This window comes from Dermacentor variabilis, chromosome 1 (assembly GCF_050947875.1).
Source record: "Dermacentor variabilis isolate Ectoservices chromosome 1, ASM5094787v1, whole genome shotgun sequence".
NCBI classification, from domain to species: Eukaryota; Metazoa; Arthropoda; class Arachnida; order Ixodida; family Ixodidae; genus Dermacentor; species Dermacentor variabilis.
The window spans coordinates 78,412,997-78,434,396 of NC_134568.1; positions in this window are offsets into that span (position 1 = coordinate 78,412,997).

A 21,400-nucleotide genomic window follows, 5' to 3' on the forward strand; every position below is an offset into this window, starting at 1 on the left:
CGCCGCCAGAATTGCCTTTGCTGCGACGGTCCGATTGTTTCCAATGGTCTTTCCGCTGCGCCGCCTGAACGGAATGTTAGCACCGATGTCTCTTGTCTCGGATCGAAATGATCTCGTATACGGTACAAAAGGCTCGGCGATAGTGCGCCGTTATGGTGATTTGTCGAAGCTGGTCGTTGAGGTATGAGGGCGTTGATGACATCGAGTTGATCTGCATGAATGTGCACTTTCTTGCGGTTGTTGGCGCGCGTGAGAAACTATAGTATGTCTCGGTTAACAGTATCAGATCCTCTCGTGGGCTGCTGAGGGCTCCCGACAGGCTATTGGAGTAACCTACGTACCTGCAACATACTTGTGAATTGTCATACTTTTGCAATATCGTCGTTACCATTGTACTCAGTTACCATTGTAACGCAGTGAGGCTGTAGTATGCCGTACTCCACTTACTTTTGTCCGCTACCCCCCACTCGTCTCCTACTACCTCCAAACACTTCGCTCATTTCTTGTGCTTGATTTTTATTATTCTTTAGACTTGCGGTTATACATGTCTTTCCCGTGCATATATATAGCAAGTCACACATTGTTGGCGGTTCCATGGCCTTAACAAGCGTACTTAATTCCGTCCTGCTTTGTTTGGCACACTGCGACGAGTGATCACATAAACGTGATGCTCGCCAACTGGTGCCAGCCAAGCTTTCTATGTCCCCCGGAAAGGCATTTTCCTCCCTCCGTAACATGCGGGCGTCATACTCGCGAGCATCCCCGCGATGTCGAGTGCCGCCCGCGCCGCTTGGTTGCCCCCGAAGGCCAGCCGTCTTGCATCGCTGGGAGGGAGAACGCAGCAAGAGAGAAATAAAGCCCAGCTCCGGTTCCCACGCAAAATAAGCGGGCCGCGTTCCTGATCTGCATCTCTCGTAAGACCGCGCGTCGGTCCAGCGTCCTACCGCGGCGCCCTCTCGGCAGAAGTCGCTATTGTTTCCGCCGTAGTGAGAAAAAAAAAAAAAAAGACGACGCGCTCTTTTTGGCAAGCAGGCGCGCTGGGAACAGCGTGTTCCGATGAGCGCCCTTCACGAGCTGTACTAGAAACCTACTGGAGGCGGCAGACTTGAACCCCGTGTATGAATTTTACGCCTTTCCGCTTCCGGGGATCATTATGCACACTGAAAGCTCGGCGGGGTTTATTCATTTAGAGGGGCGTTCGCATAGCGAAATTTTCGAATCGAATACGAATATCCGAGAAAGACGACCTCGGATAGAATATCGAGTTCAATTCTGAATATCTTTAACTTCTAAACAAAGTGAAGCTTAAAGGGGCCGTGGAGTCTGTTTGGCAATAAAAGACTTATTTACGTTATTTGCTGCATCTTATACCGTTACAACCGCATTTCAGGTTGGGAAACTTGTCTACGAGGAACAGAGGGAAGGTGATCGTATCTGGCGCACCATGACAATAACCGCAATGAAGGAAAGCAACAAAACCTCACCGGATGCGCTCACTAGAGTGTGCAGCGTTCGTTGAATGAGCTAAGTGCAATATAGTGCAGCACAGCACTCCGTTTTCAATGCCATATGAGCACGGTGGGATCGGCCAAATTATAAATTACCTTGCCCAAATACAGACAGAAAACTCGCATGTTGCCAAAGGCGAGACATGCTCATTTAATGACTGGAAATGAAGAGAACACCATGCGTTCGCTCAGGGACTGGTTAGTCTGCGCAAGAATGCCTGCGGCAGAGCCAATCGGAAGGGTCTCTACATGCATCAATATTTCTCTCATTAGACCGCAACAGATGTTGCTGTCCGTTCTAATATTCGAACAGAACGAATATTCGATAACTTTGGATACTGAATTCTCGAATCGAATACAAATCGAATAGCAAAGACTATTCAATTTGCAATCGAAATTTTGAATATTTGCGCACTCTTATTTATTTATTTATTTATTTATTTATTTAACGGGGTACTGTGGCGTGATCATTGCTGAAGGCCTTTGCAATGTAAGAGGGGAGCTTTCCTATTGACCTGTGCCGTGTGGAAGAAGTTAAGCAAAAAGGCCCAAAGGGTAAAGGAGTTAATGACTCGTTTCTTTACAGCGATAAGACGTCATAATGGCCGCTGTACGTGAGCCAGTACCATTAACTTTGCAGGTCTATTAAGGAATCTTTCGGCAGTCGCGAGCCCAGATTACTGGAAGCGAATGCTGATTCATCTACACCGGGTGCTGCCAGTTCACTCTGTGCGCGTGCTTTTTGTGTGTGAGACGGCATCGAGAAATTGTTAGGGCACCGAGTTGGCAGTTTCTGACCAGTCACCCAGCGACGTGAGTATTCAGGCTTGAGTTGCGAGGGTTTCCGTCCTGTATAGCGCGCACGGCTGCGTGCAAAAATAATCCGAAAGCCTTTTAAACGCTCTTACACTCATATTTGAACGCAGGAGTCAGGTAGGCGCCCTTGACAAAGACCTAAGACATCGCAGGGTTGCTGAAAGGTACGCTTCGCGGAACGTGTCGACACTTCCCATACAACGGGGTCACGCGGCAACGCTGACGGCCCTAAATCTCGGCGGAGTGTACACGTGCATATAGCGCGTTCATCTCTTTCCTAAGTTTTGTAGGCGGAGTTTCGACTTCGGCTGGTTGGTGCGGTATTTTTGAAGCGGAAATATAGCAGCGCGAAAACGCAGGACTCAGTAACACGCTGTTCTTTCATCATCATTAGTAGTAGTAGTAGTAGTAGTAGTAGTAGTAGTAGTAGTAGTAGTAGTAGTAGTAGTAGTAGTAGTAGTAGTAGTAGTAGTAGCAGTAGTAGTTTGAGTGTGTTGAACTGAGTGTTTAGTTGTACTAATGGTGGGAAAAAAAGTAAGGATAGTATTATGACTGACACCTATATGGCGGCCAACAAAGGGGAATGGGGGAATAGGAGTAAAAGAAGGGGAGTGACGATATTGGAGAGGATAAATACTACATAGTAGAGAACTGTACACACTACATACAGTTCGAGACTAATAAATAGTCTCTTAGTTCGCGAGTCACAGACGATGGGAGTGTCGGCCTTCGCTGACGGCGTCGAAGTCAGAATCATGGGAGCCTTCTGTAATCTTGAAACTTGATTATGCTGCTCAGGTGCAAGGGTGCATGTGCTCTTGCACAGAGACTGGACAAATTTTACTGCATTATTATTGCACGCCGCCTCAACGACCATGGTCATGAATGCGTCCTTTCCAACGCTGGTTATTTCGGTCTGGATCAAGGCGACTGAATTCTCCTTCTGTGGTGCCTGCCCGTTCCCAGGACTTTAATCCAACGAGCGAGCCTGCCGGCTTCCCGTGACCAGCGTCACGGATGCGGAGGTCATATTGAGGCCGTCATTTCCAACTGTCGTCGATTTCATTGCCTGGCCACAGCATATGCTACCATCAGCACGGGCCTTTTGCCCATGGACTACATACCCAAATTCTGTTCGCATGCCATTTGGAACACAGCGACCGTGCTCTCCAACACCGGTTAGTTATTTACGAAACACCCTCTTGCTATCGATTTGGTGACCCATCCAGTCGTGCCCCCTGATGATACATATGGCGTAAGTTTCCTTACCAGCCACTCTGTGTATCAATGTGTATACGTAATTCTATTTTGCTCGTTCGGTCGGGTGACATAAAAAGTAATCCTGACCTACGCTTGAGTCTGTCACTCGTTGAATCTCACGTATAGGAAAGAGCCAGAATATTGTACTCACTGAGATCAGTTTGATCCGAGCTGCTCAAACATACAAAATCCGAGCCTACTCACAAAGCTTTCCCTTCGTGTAAGTACTCTTTTAGATTTACCGGTCGCCTTCGCTAATAAAATATCCAGCGTCAGAATTGGCTAGAATTTACCCTTACGAACAAATATCTAGATGAGGAGCTTTTTGGAAATCTGGGCCCTGGTTATCCACTTTTTTTTTTATCGCGTTGATGCGGTATAAAAGATTGTATAGGCTAACAGAGCACAAGTGTGCTTGTGAATAATAACTAGTAACGTCACTAGCAAACTTTTGTGGGAAATTAAAGCACCGAACGAAAAATGTGGTCAGGGGGAGAATCGTCTACGCCAGTCAAACCTGGTGTCTTGGCAATACAAAAAAGCGAGTGGTGAAACACAGAACCAGTTCCGTGTCCAACATAGTTTCTGCACGGAGCGGGTTGCTGTTTCACTCGAAGCCAATGACACTGATTGAACATTCAGCCTAGGCCGCTTCCACAACGACAAGCGTAATCACGACTTGAACATTTTAAATATAGATAGACTATTCCTATTACTGACTCGGCGCGGTGTCTATGTGGCCATGGCGTGGTTCTGTTGACGAGCGCCAGATCGCGGGTGCGATTCTCGGTGTTGGGGGAGGAATTACGATGGGGGAGCAACGCAAGAACGTCCTTGTGCCGTGCTTTGACTTTACGCTTAGCAACACTGCGTGGCAAAAATGAACTGAGCCTTCCACTACGGCGCCCCTTATATAGCCCACAATGCAGCTTCGTGGCGTTAAGCCACCAGAATTTTTACCGCACAGCTTGGCCAATTTTCACCAAAACGTGCTTAAGCTAGAACTGTTCAACAGAGCGGACGACAGCCAATTGTTCTGTCGGACGTATGATAGCAAAAGGCGGCCGGCGAATGGCAAACAGCACTTTGAACGAAAAGCCCCCGATTTTGAACGCTCTTACCTCGACGAGCTGCCCTGTCCTGTGTTCTACTTCATTCGTTCTGCCGGTTTCCTCGCGCTGACTACGTACTTTGCGATGACTCCAACCTCGCCGATACTAACTGTAACAAGTTAACAGCTACTTCGCGGCGCTATAAATATTTCAATAACTTGATACAAATGCTCCGTTTTATCCGGTCAATTGGCATACCTACTCGCCGTAATAACATACTTGTCCTCGTTCTCGTTTGCAAGCCAGAGTTTCTAATGACTGCACCACAGATGTTTCTTTGAGAGAGAAACAGAAGAAAAGGAAAAGGCGGGTAGATCAGCTTGAGCCTAAAAACCGATTTGCTACTCCACACTGCGGAACGAGGTAGGGGTAGTAGAAAGGTAAGAAAGTAGAGGGAGAGAAAGAGACAGAGAACACAGGCACACGATTATTGTCACTGCAGATAGCACGCGATGACTTGTAGCACAGCGGACAATTCAGGCTGCAGCCGCTTGTGCAGTTGAAGTGACAGAATAATATAATAATAATATTACATAGGGTCATGTTATGCAGCTCAAAGCAAGTGTGGAGACTGAGTTTCTTTTTTTTTAACACTTTGCGTGTGTGGTTCTCGCAGGATGAGAGCTTGGCGTTGCAACTATTGAAACGCTATGCTAGGCAGTAGAAAGGCAGGTACGATGAGACGCGTCAACCGTATAAACTAAACCATAATTACACGTTAAATGTATGCAAGAATCATTTACTGTAACTACTCAGCAATTTTTAAAGCCAGTTTGGGGTAGTTTCTTCGTGCCGCAGGAACGCACATGACGTCGCTTTATTTATGGGGTTTTACATGCCAAAACTGCGATCATATTATGAGGCACGCCGTAGACTCCGGAAATTTGGACTACCTGGGCTTCTTTAACGTGCACCTAAACCTAAGTACACGGGTGTTTTCGAAATTTCGCCCCCGTCTAAGTGCGGCCGCTGTGGTCGGGATTCAATCCCGCGACATCGTGCTGAGCAGCCCAACGCCATAGCCACTAAGCAATCACGGTGGGTGTTCTCTGTCTCTTTCTTTAACTAGCATAGAACATATAGCGTCATTCGGTCTTTTCGGGTGGATTATTTGAAGGAGGGGGGGACATTAATTTTACGGCAAATCACAAAATCCAGCTAGCCAATTAAATATATTCACTAATGAACTGTTTAATAATCAATTTTAGTACACATGTTGAAAAAATCGTTTATTCATTTATTTAGTTTTTTATTTTAGTAATGCCCTCCAGGCCAAAGGCATTACGGAGGGGAGGGGTCACACCATTTCAATAACTGCCAATACTGCTAGGCTTCAATAACATTGCAGCCGAACAGTAGTGAAGTCATGTATGTTTGGGCGCTATAACGTAAAACTATTCCAATATGTTTTTATTCCAATTTCCTGACGTCAAATTTGCGTAACCGCCGACGCAAGCATCGGGTGGTCACCCACAGGGTTTTCTGAACAGACCAATCAAACGCTCTCCTCGTTCATAGGAGGTCACTTTTGTTTGCTTGAAAAACGAATAGCACTGCCTACACTGAGCGGCTTGTCTTATCTAATTGGCTCACAAAAGGTGAGGAGCACGCTCAAGTGGAGAGGGATTCGATGGGGCTGAGCCAGTGCACTGAAAATCGATAACCGGATGAAGAGGGCGGTGCCAGTGTCTGCGATTGGTCTGCTTTCTTTTAATGTGCTTGCGGTGGCTCGTCGACAATCGCGGCGGCATGCAACAGAAGCTTAAGAATGACGCTAAAACGGATCCTCAGCAAAGAAAAGTTGGCAGAACGAGGTCGTAAACGTGCCGAAAGGGCTCGAAAACGTTTCACGGCCACGCAAAAAGATTTATTACACGCAAATAAACCCGTGCTCTCCGGTAGGTGCGAGTAGCCAGTGCCTGAGTGATCGACAGCAGCCATATTTTATTCCTTTGGGAACGGGGCAGCCTACGGCTATTCAGAAAAAAATCAGTTTTGTTCGGCATCGTCATCGGCATTGGTACGTCACTTTGATGCGGTGAGTTTTCTCGGTTTTGTGACGTCGCGCGAGAGGCAGGTGAAGTGGGTGCAGCCTGAAAACTTTTGACCAATAGCCGAGGGCTAATGGGGAAAAGGCGTCGAATCAGAAATAACTATTTTTCTTTTGCTTTGTCCAATCATGCATAATCAGTGTCTACACGTCATATCAGATGGGGAGCTATCGCGGTTTTCGTGACGTCGCGTGACAGACAGGTGAAGTAGTGGTGGTCCAAAAAAGTTTTGACCAATCGCGGAGGGCTGATTGCAGAATTTTAATAGGAAAATTTGGAATAGTTTTACGTTATAGCGCCCCTTATTAGAAATCATAACCACTTTCGAGATATCCGTCCTTAGAATGCGCTACGAAATACATTGGCATTTCCAGTACGCAGAGGTCGAACTCACAATGCTCGTTCGTAAGTGCCATTTGCTATTGGCCGTCCGCCTTGGCTAAGAATAGGTACAAAATCACAATTGACTCACATCTGCTCTTACGTACTGTTCCAGCGTAAGAACGTTTTTTTTTTTTTGGAATACAGGACCATTCTTCAGAAAGCCTTCCTCAAGCAGTTCGGGACGATATGAACTGCAACGTCAATGCGTTCTTCAGGATTTTCTGGGTACATCTCCTAGGTGGTGCTAGTCTTAGGACTTGTGCTAAGCATACATGAGTTCGCTACAGCCCTACTTCCCTTCCGCAATTTCAACTTACTTCTCGAAGTGAAAAATTATAATTAGGGAACCTCTTTTCACTTGGCTACCTGGTCATTGGTATTCCTCGTGTGGGTAATTTTTACCTCGTAAATAGAAACAGGTTGTGTATGTCTAAATGTAAATAGTTTGCAGTACACCGTTTGCGCGCTGGTTCGAATCTCTTTGATCCCATTTGCAATATCACTGTTGAATCGCCGTGAACTGTATGCGAAGGCCCGACTGGCAGTACTGCATCGCTGCGCAATGTAGCTTGGGGAAAGAAAATAAATCTAGAGCAGTACAAGGACGAGAACGAGGAAAGCTTAATGGAGGATAGATGATTAACTCGTACGTGTCATGGCTGCAAGGATTATTGATTATGCAAAAAAGGTGAGGCGTGCAGACAGGACACAAGAGTAGAGAAGTGGACAACACGAACGCCGTGTTGTCCACTTTCCACTTCTCTCCTGTCTGCACGCCTCACCGTTTTTGCATAATGAGTCCTTACCAATTAGCTCAGATTTATGTTGTTCTAAGGATTATTGGTTCCAAGGCTCATGCATTGTGATCCTTTTAGACCCAAATCTAGTCTACGCAAGTTTTACTTGCTATTCGAACACACCCTTCTCTTTTGACACACACAAGCCGCTGTCTGTCGCACCCTCTGTCTCTCTCTCATCAGCTGCAAAACTGCTGCTGCTGCTACACACGTGTCTGCATTGTTCCGCCTCGAGCTTCCTGGACTCTTTCCCTTCGCCTGGGCTATGCGCATATTTGGGCCAATTTCCTCCGTTCCGCCAGCAGCCACGCACTTCCTCAAGGCAGCGCTTAGGAAAGGTCGCCTTCCTCACCTCCTCCCCCTCAATTTGTACCCCACCCCGCTTCGTAACCAACGCGAGCAACGTTGCTTTGTTTCGCCGCGGGCCCTTTGGGATCCACCGGTACGCCGCCGTGGGATTGGCCATGGTGGGTGGTGCCTCCAGGGGACCTTTTTGATAAGGACTGCGTCACGCTGTTGCACATGAACTTCACCTCGAAGCAGACTCTATTTCTCGCTATTTTTCTTCTTCTGCGGCGGGGCCGTTGTCGGAAGCAGTTTGAGACCGTGACCTGGAGCACGAATAATTTGATACGTCTCAATCCATGAACTCATAATCGTGCGGAGCAGCAAGGCGGCACCGAGCTCAGGCCACTTCACCGTCACACAATGTTACGTCGCGAGCGCGTGCGAGACAGCGAGTTTGCTTCCCTAAACCGCTGTCTGGAGCAATGGAGTCCAATTTTCGTTCGGCGCTGTTCGGTGCGATAACCAAAAAGAAAAATGAGCGAGCAGAAGTGCCTCCGCGGCATTGCCAATCGTTCAGTCGTTCTCGTAATTTTCTTGCACCGTGCGTGCAATCACCCACTCACTTACTCAATGGATACTGGTCCTTGAAATGCTTAGCGCCTTTACTCACCAGGAATGAGCAGGAACTTGGGACATCGACTACTACGGCGGCGGGTACGAATCGGTGGAGTCACTCAGTGGTGAACGGCTTTTAAGAATGGAACGGCAACGCGACACCCTCCTTGACGCGTTCAAATAATTTGACTGACGCGTTTTTACAGCGTTTCCTCACGAAGGGCAAAGTCCGAAATTATTTCGGGAAGTCTTCTGGGCTCTCAACGGACACTTATATGCGACCCGTTGAATCTATACAGTGGTGTGTTTAGAAATATGGCGCCACATAAATGCACCTCCGTCAATTCATGTAGTTTTGCTGACGTAAATTACTAGGTCTCGCTTTAGTTCATCCTAAATTTACGAGAACGCGCGAAATATGTAGATATGTTATGTAAACTAGCCTTTCTGGAGGCGGGTAAGATAATGCAGCCTATATCACCATAACACTTAGGCGCAGATGTCTTTCAAGCGAGGTTCAAAGTCAAAGCGCCTCCATCGACTGTTGTGTTTGTACAGAAACCGTTTTCTTTAAAACTTCTCCTGCCCTGCGAGTTTAGGAGGGTACTGAAAATCTGAAACAATCGTGACCTGAAAATAACAAGAAGGACTTTGAAAGGTCTTTTCGAGAATAAAGAACAAAAATGCAGAGCCGCCATAGCAGTCTATGAAAAAATGCAATGACATTCATTTAAAGTAACAGGGTTCAAGAGCCAAAGTGAATAAGATCGAAAGCTCGGTCAGTTAACAATCAACAATGCCGTTTAAGCAGAAATTAGAAACATGTAGGCGCTGAATGCTCCTCGAATGCTCCTCGTTGGCGTCGCGCCGCTCTCCCCCCTTGCCCCCTTTCCATTTTTTCCCCGCGTAAAATGTAAGCGTACACAGGAAATCGTGCCTTTCTGATAACGTGCCACTCGTAGCTGTTATCATCAACAGACATATAACGGGAGCTATATACAGTGAAAGCTTAATTTTACATTATTAATGATACTCCTATCCGCTCCATGAAAAAAAGGCCCGGACATTAAAGGTGAATTTAAAAAAATTACCCCCAGTTCGTACATAAGCACAAGCTAAGCGCCGGAGTGTAAAGCACTTGCGCAATGCAGTAAAACAACACATAGGGGGGACACGGTAAGTAAGGGGAGTGAATGAATTTCTGAAGAAATTATATAATGAAGCTGAAACAATCCCCACATAAGACTCATTATACAGACTCGACGTCTGCCGACAGAGTGAGAACAAAATTAATTCGTCTAGCTCGTGAGGTGGCGAAAAAAGGCGAGGTAAAGCCGCTGTCCCATATTCCTGAGTGCTGAAAAAGAAAAAAGGAGAGTATGACCAGGAACGCATGATTAATTACGTAGACGTATTGGTGGCATGAAACACGCTGCAAACACGCTGCAATATGTGACGTCGTATTCTATCGTTCTCTCTCTCTCTCGATATATATATATATACCCGCTATGAAATTAGTTACAACTAGCACTTCTGAACAGAGAATCTCAAGGTAACGTGCGTCGCTGCTTTCTTTTGCTTTTGTACGTGTCACGTGTGCTTTTTGTACAATGCATGCACTTTAGTAAATGTAGTCCACGAAGTACGAAGCACCCTTTTCATTAGGGGAATCACTCGGACAAGAATATGGTGGAGCGCAAAGGCGGCCTTCACGCTAATACGCTGCTCGTTGTTTTGGTAGTTTAACGCAATAAAACCAAAAATGAAAAAAAGAAAGTCGTCATGGTACATTTCGCGTCCCGATGGTACGTGGTCGTCAGAGTTCAGTACACTGAAGTTACAGAGAAATAAATGCTGCAGCGAAGGCTCTTCATCGGAGAGAGAAGAGAGAGAAAAGTCATAAGGGAAAGGCAGGGAGATTAACAAGGCTGAGCCCGGGAGGCTACCCTGCACTGGGGAAAGGAAATTGAAAGAGGAGAAGGAAGAAATATGTTCACAGTTTGCACTGTTACAGACAAGCGTTAATTGCTGAGTCACTCACAGGCGGTCATGCAGACGCTCAATATTACTGATCCGTAAACTTGCTTGTTTGTTTCTGGAACTCAACTGTTGAGAATGTCGCTTGCAGGCGCGCCCTGTTTACGACGTAGCGCATAGTGACGCGAGCTGATGCCTGCAGCTCTACCGCCCAGACAACTATTGTGTTTGTGTTTTCTTCTCCTCCGAGATACGTTCCTGGTGGCGCCCCGTCGACTCTCGCTCAGTTTTTTTTCGCGGTCGTCAAGTTTTGGGACGGCCGGAAGCTCATGAGGTGCGCTGGCCCTCTCGAGAGAGGTGCCCGCGCGTGCACTCCGTGCGCGGTGCGCGCTTTGATCCGCGAGGCTCTTGGCCGAGCTGCACCATGGTGCTCTTTTTCTCTCACCCGCCGTGACGTGAAGGCGTGCCACCTGGATTCTCCAGCTCGTGACAACCAGGAAGATGCGCTGCTGCGCCGGTTGGCGCCGCGCCGCTCTCCCCATCTCCCCACACCTCCCTCTCGGCGTATGGCATTGTCACTGGCATGGCGGAGTATTTGCGAGTGCGGCGGGGGTTGCCGATTCCTGCATGCATACCGAGAGAAGTGGCAAAGAACTCCGTAAGTAACAGAGGTCGCGGCTAGTTCGCCACAGACTGAGTGCGCTCAATTCGACACGCACAGACGTTATGCGCACGCGCTTCCTCTGTCATCACTTTCACAGACTCGTGCACACGCACACACAGGTCCACGCAATAGCGCACACTCCGATCTGCACTCGCCACCTCCTCAGTTTCATATCGCCCGCCTTCAAAAACCGGGTGCCTGTCAGGAGTCCCATTGGAACGGTCGTGACGCGTTTCGCTCTGTATGTGTACGTGCCACCCCGTTGAGGAAAAACATTGAAACTTCCGCAATTTTATGACAACGGAAAGTTGCTATACATAGGCGAGGAATCATATCTCAGTAAGCTCCCGGAACAGTCTAGAAGCTATCGTGCATGCCCAAATCTATTTCGGACCCATGTCCACGCTGAATGCTACTTACTCGGGTGGTCTCTTCGCTGATACTGCGAGTGTAGTGATATTACGAAAAACGGAAAAGGGGCGAAAGCTGACCATGTTTTTTTTAGGTTCTCGTGGAAGTACCTATTGTCCGCCCTCCTGTCGCGGTGGCTCAATGGCTATAACATTCTGATTCTGAGCCACAAGAACAAGGTCGCGGGCTCGACTCTCGGCTACAGCGACCGGGCTCTCATGTGGGTGGGATGCAAAAATGTACCGAGCTTTGGGTGCAGAATAAAGAACCCCAGGCGGTCAAAGTCAACATAAGGTCCTGCATTACGGCTTGTCTCATAGCCCCTTGTCTTGCTTTGGGACAGCGTACGTTTAGCCGGTTTATTCGAGAGGCACCTTCTAAAAATGCTACTGTTTGTGCGGACGCTTTTATTTTCATGCCGCTAGATGGCCTTACTTAATAATATCACTATCCTTCTCCTGCATTCGAATCAACGCCGCTTTAGTATGCTTTCATTAATTCCCGGAGATATTTAGAAGAAAGAAAGCAGCGTCCAGCTCTGTGCTGATAATTACACAAAATCTCCAATGTATACTTCAACTGTTGTTTGTTTATTTTAGTTTGTGATTTTCTTTCGTGCGTGTCATTTCTCGCCCATAGAAATCCCTATTTGGTGTGTGATAGCCTTATCGGGGAACAGTACAACACTTTTGTCGCAGTCACGACCTGTTTTTTTGCACACCATAATATTTTTCTCGTGTACCTGTAGATTCAGGTGCCTACCTCAGGTGGTAAAAAAAATAATCCGCAGCCCTCTACTGCGTCCTCTCCCATAGCCACAATGTCACTTTTGGACTTGGATCTCCATCAACAAATTATTAGCACCAAAAATGCTTGCGAACGGGAGGCGAATCAGGATAATGGTGACGCCCCCCCCCCCCCCCCCACACCCCACACACACACACACACGGACACACAGACCCCTCTCGAGTGGCAGTGCAAAACAGACCCGCGGGTTTTTGTCGTTGATTTCGACAAGGTGATCAACTGGCGCTCACTTTTTTTCTACTATTACACAGTCTCAATTCACCAAAGCCAATAACACTTTGCCAGGAGTCACTGAGCACGAAAAATGAACGCCTTATTCAGGCCTTTCATGACGCCCTTTCATGACGAACTGCTTCTAATAGTTACTTTGGGCGCGTGATATAGCTACGATGAAAGCGGCTCATTCTGATCGCCTCCTTTCACTAAACAAGCGTGCATCTTTCTTTGTCGCACGAGTAGCATATTTATTTATCTACGCGAGCCTTGCCGTTCCTCTATTTGTGACGCAAAGAATCTCGTGCATCGAAACCGCTCCACGCGGGTCGCGGAAATAACCCGAGCGGGAAATGTCCCGGATCGGGGTCCAGCGGAACGGCGCCGTATGCGCCTCGGCGCAGCTGGCCGGGACACTGCGCCGGTCACTGAGCGAGCCCCGTAATCGCCGGGTATAGCGTTGGAAGAGGAAAAGAAAAGCGCGGCGGCGGTTCGTTCTGGTGCCCGCTGCATGCGCGGCTAAGGGCATTTTTCCGGTCCACGGGTTCCGTTCGCGCATTCATGTATGCGAACCCGCCTCAGTCTCGTCTCTTCCGCGCAGCTCGAGAAAGAGAGAGAGACGCGCGAAAAATAACACACAAGCACAGGAATCGAGCCGGACCGACCGGCACCGGCGTTTATTGATCTGAGGAAAGGACCTTCTACGAAGAGGAAGTTGTGCTCGGGGATCAGTTCCGTATGCTTGCCGAAAAGAGGTGGGGTGTGACCGAGTTCTCTAGACTACGGGACCCCTGCGAGGGGGGCCGCCCCGTAGACCGTATGCGTCGCCCTTCGGGTGACACCTCGCATACGAGGCGTGCCCTGCGCCAATAAGTGACGGATGGCCTCGCGCCACGCAGACATCAGGCGTGTCTTCTGCTCTGGAGCTGCGTCCGCACTCATTTCGCATTCGTGTACACCTTCCGCAAGTATAGATGACAGAGCTCTTTGTTTGTTAACTTATTTGAAGTACTTTACATGCCCTGTCGCGGTACTGAGTTCTGGATACAACGAAGAAGAAGTGCGTTACAAAATGAGCAGAGAAGACACAGACACGAAGAACTACGCAGCGTTAACTTAATACCAGTTGTAACTGGTGTGCCTTGCTGCTACCTCTCGCCGAATAGAACAGAGACTGCAGTGTTAACAAAAATGAAGAGGAAAATAAACGGTTAATGGAGCTTAAACCCTGGATCGACCATGGTTCGATGCATGGCAGATGCCTGCCGAAGACTCCTTTGAAAGTGTGGCGCAAAGCTTGCTCTGTGGCGCCCCGCGCAGCGGTGTGAGCATGGAACTACGTGTGGCGACAGAATAAGTTGGGCTCCCTGCCACAAGTGCGCCAAGTAGGTCGTTGGACAACCCCTGCACAATGTGCACAATTCTAAGCTAAAAAATATTATTGATAATAATAAAAGAAGAAACCGAGCGTAGAAACAACTCCTTGGGTAGTGATGGAAACACTGCCCCCAACGAAATTACTCCTAAGTATACTAGTAAGTGACAGAGTATATGAATTTCTTCTACTGTAGATAATTGTGCGCATACACTGTGGCGGTTTGGCCAATTAAACTCGACGGTATTAAAAACGGACACTGACAAAAAACATAAGACATGAAATCACTTGCCTTTCTTCATTTCTTTAAAAGTGGTATGAAAGCTCAGGTGACTGGAATGACGCTTATTTATAAATAGGTACTTCTAGGCCTTTTTGTCAGCTTTCCTTCTCTCTATTCTTCTCCGCAGGTAGCATTAGGTATATGATAAGATTAGCATTGCATTAAATGTTCAATTGAAACCCTGGCGCATGCAATGCGAGTGCAAGTTCTGTTGTGCGATATGTTTCCGATATAAACCAGCTGCGGCTTGGATAGCTGAGTTTCAACTTCCGGAAACCATGGGCCAGTGCGTAAACCACTAAACCATACAAATCGCATGAGCCAGTAAACCGCAACGTTTATTTCACGAGCAGCGCAGAGAGCCGCACTTAAACGGAAAGTTTGTGCTCAGTGCAAGAAATGATAAGCTGCGAAAACGCCGAGAAGTTGAGCCCTAGTCGAGCTGCATGTGATTTCGAGCTGGATTCGCTTTACAACAAAACGCAATATTATATACTTAAAAAAATATGACAATTACTTGCTGTTGAATTCGAGATTACCGGTGTATAGTCTGTCCTACATACTGCTATTTCCAATGGTCACCTCATGTCGTGTCACGGTACATGATCGACGAAATGCTTATGACAGTGTCTTTAAACGACCTTATACCCCCCTATACAGGGTGTCCCAGCTAACTTTAGCCAGAGTTTAAAGATTTGCGAATGCCCGGTAGCTGGACAGAACCAAGGTAATGTTGTTTGCCGCCGCTTGGAGATGCTCAAATTATTTGTTTTTTCATCGCACCTAATTAGATAATCATTCCTAATTAATTAATCAATATCTCGAATATTATAATTAGGTGAAAATTGTCCATGAAAAAATTGCAGAGCGACATGAAATACTCCCGATACAGCTTTCTGTTGCTGAATACATGCTACATAAAAGTTTTTTTTACGAACGTGAAAGAAGCCCGCGAATACACGCAAAGTACCTCGAGCGGCCAGTCCTGCGGCAATTTAGCGTGCTTTTGCGGGCTTCTTTGACGCTCGGAAAGACACCTGTATCGGGAGTTTTTCATGTCGCTCTACAGTTTTCTCACTAACACTTTTCATCTAGTTATAATATCTGAGAAGTCGATTAACTAATTATTACTAATTGTCTAATTAGGTGGAATGAAAAAAGTAATCTGAGTATCTCCAAGCGACCGCAAACAACATCGACTTTGTTCTGTCCAACTACATGGCTTTCGCATATTCTAAAGCTCGCGCTAAAGTTAGCTGGGACACACCCTAAATTAAATTATAGGGTTTTACGTGCCAAAACCACTTTCTGATTATGAGGCACGCCGTAGTGGGGGACTCCGGAAATTTCGACCACCTGGGGTTCTTTAACGTGCACCTAAATCTAAGTACACGGGTGTTTTTGCATTTCGCCCCCATCGAAATGCGGCCGCCGTGGCCGGGATTCGATTCCGCGACCTCGTGCTCAACAGCCTAACACCATAGCCACTGAGCAACCACGGCGGGAGGGACACACCCTGTCTCTGTGTATATATATATATATATATATATATATATATATATATATATATATATATATATATATAACCTTTAATAGCAGCTGCACTTGAAGAAACTTCGTGTGACTCCGAAGAAGTGTTCACTGAAGTGACGGCCTTATATGAGTACTGTATGAGTACTTACAAGACCGCACAACAGGAGACAGTTCAATCTCACAGCCTGAGTCCTCTCGCACCACCAAGAATCTGGCATCTCTCGGTAGTGTAATCTTCCTTCGTGTAATTGTCTTATACTTCACTATCATCAATACTGCTTCGCCTTTCTGGCGGAACTGCAGCCTCTTCTTTTGTCATTTTTGATTGTTTTACTTTGAGTCCGAGTGTAAGCGCTGCTGAGCATGACTGCTATTGATTCTGTTTTCGAGTGAATCTGGCTTGGCCTTATTTCGGTTACTGAATGAACTATATATATTTATGACCTCTGCATGCAAGTGACGATGTTTGCATCCCTAATAAATGTTTTAAATTATTAGAAGTTATTTTTTCATGAGGCGTTAGCATTGCTTACTGGAAAGAGAAGCAATACTGATACAAGTATCATTCACGTGCTTTTCACACACCGTTGATAAAAGACTCTGCCGAAGGGGTCACTGAAGTCTGCATGTTTTTTCCAGGGTGAAAAAGCACGTAAACCAATGTGAAGTGACGCCAACATACAGGAACATATCCACACCATTAGAAATAATTGTTAGTTGGCTACCTCCTGCTAATTAAAAAAGTCAATAAACTGTCCTGTGTATATATTACATATAATATGTATGTGCGTAGTGTTTACAGTGGACATTTAAAAAAATATGTTGAAGTGGCAAAATACGGATGACATAGCCGCTGCTGGTGCTTCTAATGCGCGTGTCCTCCTATTGCCAGGATTTGCAGAAATAAAGTGAATTTTTTTTCAATTCAATTTTTATTTCCCAGAAACATCTGGACGGCTTCCTGGCTAAAAGCTGCTAGAGCAGCTTGACAAAAGGCGCAGGAAGCCGTTACAAGGCATAGCGAACAAGACACATAAAAAACAGGTATAATCGCAAGCAGTGGAATCAAACACGATTTCAATTTAAGAAATCAGTTTTACAAGATACGCCAAAGATCAGCAAATTACGTGTTGAAAGAAAAGAAACAAAGTTGATAAACGAAAAGACACAAAGTTGAAGTTCATTCTCAAATAAAAATTTCAAGTGCACTGTACGCAATCAGTGGGCATGAAAACACGAAATAAAAAAAAAAAACAATATGACTTACAACACGATACATAAGCAATCGCAAACACTCTGTACATAAACAATACACAATAGGCCAGAAACACGGTATCAAACCTTAAGGTCACTCACAATACGCTGGATCTTTTATTTAGTTACAATTGCGCAACATATGTTCGAAGCTGCCTTCTACTATATCCAGCAGTATTTTGGTGCTTATTAAGTGTTAGGGGAACATTGTGAGCCAATGACTGATACTTGTAATTCGTACGAAAATGTGGTATCGCCCACATATCAGTGCAGCGCGTTTTAACAGTCTACGATTAACGTTGTAATGATGCCAGAGAAGGGAGGTAATTAACGATTTTAGTTGATGAAAAATTAAACAATTGCAATAACCGAAATTCATACATTTTATCCGCGCGAAGTAAATTATGCTCTAGAAATGCTTCTTTCGTGGTATCTGTGCGTTCAAGATTTGAAATTTGTCGTATAATTCTTTTTTCTATGATAACAATCTTATTTATATTAGTTTTAGTTGTGGTAACCAAAACCAGGTTGCAGTAGTTTATGTGTGAATAAAACAAAGCGTAGTAAATTTGAAGCTTTGCTTGTAATGGAAGAATACTACGATAGCGCGATAGTACCCCTGTAACTGCAGACAACTTTCGACAAAGAAATTAGATGTGAGTATCCCATTTCAAATTTGAAGAAAAATATATTACTAGAGTTTTGTGGTCACTGACAACGGCAACAGGCTGGTGTTCATAGCTAAGCTGATGAGAAGAGGAAACCTTTTTGTTTATTGCACAGAATATGATGGCCTTCGTTTTAGTTGCATTAATCCTGAGTCTATTTTTTTTACCATAAAGACACCTTATTAAGAACTTCATTGCATTTCATAATTGTTTGATCTAAATTAGAATTAATCTAAATTACACTAAAAGTGGTATCATCAGCGTATATCATACATTTAATTTCGGTGTTTATCAGGACAATGTAATTAATATAAGTATTGAATAAAAGTGGATCCAATACGCTACCCTGAGGCACTCCGTGCGTGACGGGTAAAAAATATCATTTGTTATTGTTAATAAAAACACATTGCTGTCGGTTACGCAGGTATGATTCAAGCAAGGCCAAAAGTTTCCCGCGAATCCCGTATTGTGTAAGCTTTGTCGTAAGAATGTCGTGGTCAATGGAATCAAAAGCCTTACTAAAGTCCAAAAAAAGACCTACTGTATACAATTGTTGTTCAATGTTTGCTAGGATGGTTTACTTTAAGGACAATAACGCCGATTCTGTAGATCTTCCCGCTCGGAAGCCAAATTGAGACTCTGTTATCACATTTTTCATGTCGAAGAATTTCGTTAATCGTGAAAATATGATTTTTTCCAACCCCTTACAAAAAACAGGTAGAACAGAGATTGGTCTGTAATTCGATGGATTGTCTTTGTCTCGCCCCCCACCCCCCCTTGTATATTACTGATACTCTAGCCTTTTTCATGGCATCGGGAAAAATTCCAGTCTCCATCGCTAAGTTAAAGATGTAAGCAAGTGGGGAAGTGATGAACGGCAAAACATGCTTAACGGGTTCAACTTGGATGTTGTCGATATCTAGAGCCTTACTATTTCGCAATATCATAAACGTGCTGTGGATTTCATGTTCGTTAGTTGGTTCGAGAAATATACTGTCAACAAAATTGCTATATTGTGTGCTGATGTCTGGTGGGCTATTATCGGCTACATTTACATTAACAAAGTGAGTATTAAAATAGTCTGCGAGCTCTTTGCCTTTAAGTTCACGGTGGCCTACAGTTGACGTTTTGATAGAAGGCATACTGGTACTACCACCGAGAACATCATTTACTGTCTTCCAAGCAACATCAGGGCGTTGCCGAGTAATATGTCTAAAAATATGTTGATAATAGTTTATCTTGGATCGCCGCAACTCTGTGTTAAACTGATTTCTAAATATCTTAAATTGTTTGAGCGTTTTTTCTGAACGAGTCCGCAAAAAAGAATGATAGAGGCGATTTTTCCTTTTTATCATGTTTATATGTTCTTGAGTCACCCAAGGCTTCCGTATCTTTTTTTAAATACCTTCATCGCTATGAGCGGGAAATGTCGTGCGTAAATGCGCACAAAAGCCTGCAGAAATTCTGTGTACGCATCATTTACATTGGTTTTATGAAATACAAATGACCAATCATGGTTCATGACGTCTTGTTTAAATGATACGAGCCTGTCTTGGGTAACCCGCTGAACAGTCAAAGGCTCAGATCTGGCATCCCTTTCCGCGGAACGAGAAGAGTAAGTAAGAAAGACTGGGCAATGATCGCTTAAATCCGATGCTATTGTTCCAGCACTGCAGACGGTAGTGTGAATATCGGTAATAAGAAGGTCAAGCGCAGTAGAGCTACATTGTGTGACTCGGGTTGCAGTGGTAATTAGGTTGACAAAACCGTATGAAGAGAGCCTCAGATGAGGCTCAGGATGCTATGCTGCTGATCAAACACCAACTTATACAGGCCAGCCCCGCGCATACGAAAGCTCTTTTGGGATTGGATGTGGAAAAAGCTTTTGATCGTATAAAGCATAAGGCAATGCTTGGTGTGCTCTCGGAGATGGGTTTAGGTAAGAGACTTTTTAACATGATTAAGGACTTTCTTAGAAATCGAACTGCGCAACTCATGCTGGGTGAGCTTAAATCAGAAGCTAAGAACTTGGGAAATAGGGACACTCCACAAGGGGCTGTGCTCTCACCCACGCTATTCAATTTAGCAATGTCCAAGGTTGCAAGAAATCTGGAGAAAATTGAGGGTATACATTATGTGGTATATGCCGACGACATAACCATATGGAGTGCCAAGGGTAATGTAGGACAGACAGAGACCAGATTACAGCAAAGTTTATATGTTGTAGAGAACACACTGAAAGACATGGGGTTGAAATGCTCGGCAACAAAATCAGAACTATTGGTCATTAAACATCGCAGAAAAGGTCGCAAACCAAGAGGTTACATTCCGGAAGATGAGCCAAGAGTGTGCTTATACACTAATGAAGGATGCGCAATCAGGCTAGTTGAAACTATCAAGGTTCTTGGGTATCACATAGACGGAAACAATGCTAACTATGGAACAATACAACATATCTCGAATAAAACAGATGAAGTCATTAGGTTACTAAGGAGAATTACCAATAGACACAGAGGCTTAGGAGAAGACAGCGCTTTGAGGCTAATACACGCCTTTGCTCTCTGTCACTTCACTTATGTGGCTGGATTATTCAAATGGAAGCAGGCAGAACTTAACAAACTTCGTGTGATGCTCAGGAAGCTCGTTAAAGTAGCCCTAGGGATACCCAGTAACGTTGCAACTGAAAAACTCATGAGTCTAGGGGTGCACAACACAATGGAAGAAATCGCGGAGGCCCAACAGCTAGCTCAACACCAAAGATTGACAAAATCACGAGCTGGCAGGAACATATTACAGGCAATAGATGCAGAACTGAATACATCAAGGAGCCCAATAGAGGCTGAAGTAGAATTAAGGACTGACGTTAGGAACAAGATCAGAACCAACCCTCTCCCCAGAAACATGCATCCAGAATATAATGTCGAAAGGAGAAAGGCAAGAGCTAAAGCACTCTTGCAGGAAATAGAACAGCAGAACCGATTGGCAGCTATAGTTGATGCAGCCTGGGTGAAAGGTAAAGAAGCATATACGGCCATTGTCTCAAATTATCAAGGGAAGGTGCAAGATGCTATCACTATTTTTACCAAGGACCCCATGGTGGCGGAACAAGTGGCAATTGCTCTAGCCATCAGGTGTAATAAGTGGGCCTGCGTTTACAGTGATTCGAAATCCGCTATAAAGTGTTTTAATAAAGGCTACGTAGCTGGTGTTGCAGCTAAACTTTTTGAAAACATTGGGATTATGAGAACTGAAATCCGATGGTTTCCTGCGCATATGGGGAAAGTGGACGAGACTCTTATAAACCTCAATGAGGTTGCTCATGACTTGGCACGAGGACTTGCTAACCGTGACAGTCACAACCGAGCCGTTTACCATCAAGCCAGG